The 2,150-nt window shown below is 38.4% G+C and overlaps 1 pseudogene; it reads left to right on the top strand.

The window, feature by feature from the left end:
- The first annotated feature begins 370 nt into the window (after window positions 1-370).
- LOC123453351 lies at window positions 371-566 on the top strand (annotated as a pseudogene).
- The last annotated feature ends 1,584 nt before the right edge of the window (window positions 567-2,150 follow it).

The raw sequence follows: 2,150 nt of genomic DNA, 5'->3' as shown, positions 1-2,150 counted from the left end.
CAGTCATTTACATATTCTAGACTTGGATAGGAATCCACTGACTTGTACTGCCTCTGTTATTAGAGAAAGGGACAGAGGCTTGTCATACACTGTGGTGAGTCCAAAGTGTTTTCATAGGAGAAAAAGCATACTTTTATAGCATTCATATTCAAAGATTCAAGGGAGCTTGTCCAATTAAACTCCCTCCCGAGGAGATTAGGAATCAAATAAGCAGTGTTTCTTGGAATCTATTACAGCTATTATAAGATAAAAAATACTTAAGACTGGAACTTCAACTCAAAGACCACATGGAAACCAAGTCTGATGTTTTCTCAGTTGTGAATTCAGCCACTTGTCATTTCCTGTTATTGTTGGTTATAAAGAAGGTGTGAAGCCTATCCTTTTAGGGTTCATTTCTATAGCTCCTTACTAGAGAAGATTCTCTGTGTAGTGCACTGGAAACCATGAGTAGCTGCAGTGTTCTCCCCTGAGTGTAAAGCTGGTATTGGGTGTTGTTTTGTGTAAGTGCCCATCACCATTGATGATCATTCTTCTCTCCCCTTGGGAGAGAAGGCAGTCTGAGTGGGGGAGGGGGAGGTGTGTGCTCAGATATCTAGTGCCTTTGCAGGAAATGAGTCACATGATGTCTGAAGCATCAGTGCAGACACAGGAGAACAGGTGCTAATGTGAAAATCTGTTTATCCTTGAAGGGTCAAGTGCTCCTGACAGAGTGACTAGTAAGTGACACAGGCTTGAACTGCTACTTGTGCTCCATGGTAAGTTTATAAAAATGTCCTTTATAGCACACTGGAAACTGGAGAAAATATACTATGAAATTATGATTGTAGATGACCAACCATTTTTCATTCTTAGAATTTGACATTGGTTGGTTCAAACCTATAGCATTTTGAAAGAAAACTTTTTTTTAAAAAAAAATATTAAAATGTTATCTATTTCATGAATTCTCTTCTTCAGATCAATTAGACTTCTTACAACATGACTAAATAAAATTCAAGAACCTACGTAGTCTTCAATCTACTATGCTGGTATTTACTTATAGTTTTTTTCTTTAATTCTATTTTTAGGTTTATAAGCCTAATTTTGTTGGATCATATAAAGATAGATAGACTGCAGTCATGATTTTACTCAGGACATGAGGTTTGGACAGTTCACGTTGTAAAAGCTTGTGGATGCAGCCTGTCTTACATCAGGTGTTTGATACTGTGGGATTTTCAAGAGTACCATATTACAGGATGCTAAGAAGAGCGGGTCAGTTCAGTTCACTCTTTGAGAACTGCAGTGGTATCATTTTGCCATTCCTTCTCGAGACCTAAAAATAAAGTGGCACATTGCAAAGTTTAGAGTGTTGTCTTACCATATTGGTAGGTTTTATTTTTTGAAAACTTATCTATTGTTTTGGAAGGAGAGAAATTATTGGAGACCCTGAATATAGATATATTATTTGAAATATTTATACAATAAAAACATCATGAAAGCTTGGGAAAGTGTAAGCCTAATCAGGTCCCTGGACACTGTCAGCAGTCACTAATATAAGAGAGAAGGAGCCACATACTGTGTCCTTTTCATGATATCCAAAGGCCTCTGTCAGCTTAGAGACCTTTGGAGATATAAATCAGAGAAACCAAACTAATTAGGCTGTAAAATTCATTCATTTATTTTTGATTATTTTTGGTGCTGAGGGCTGAATCCACAGCTTGGTGCTTGCTGGGCAAGCCCTCTCCTACTGAGCAATACTGTGATGGTTAATCATAACTGTCAACTTGACTGGATGGAGAAGTGCCAAGAAGCCTGGTAAAGCCCAGCTCTGGTTGAGTCCCTCAGGGTATCTCCAAAGAGGAGTAAGCAAGCAGAGAGGACGAGGCATGAATGTGGGTATCACCATCCTATAGACTTACACACTCTAGAAGGGGAGACAGAATGCTGTGAGCACAGGTGCATGTTCTTTGCTTCCTACTCATTGTGATGTGAGCTGCTCTACCACACCTTCCCACCATGATGAAATGAGACCTCTTGAAAACATGGGCCAAAATCAATTCTTTCCTCCTAAGTTGCTTTGTTCAAAGATATTATCACCAATAAGAAACAAACACAGATACCCTTAGTTCCATTTCAGCATTTTAAATAACCAGACTGATAAACAAATTTTCTAT

The sequence above is a fragment of the Jaculus jaculus genome, chromosome 11 (genome assembly GCF_020740685.1).
Source record: "Jaculus jaculus isolate mJacJac1 chromosome 11, mJacJac1.mat.Y.cur, whole genome shotgun sequence".
Lineage (NCBI taxonomy): Eukaryota > Metazoa > Chordata > Mammalia > Rodentia > Dipodidae > Jaculus > Jaculus jaculus.
This window is presented reverse-complemented; position numbering and strand designations above follow the sequence as displayed.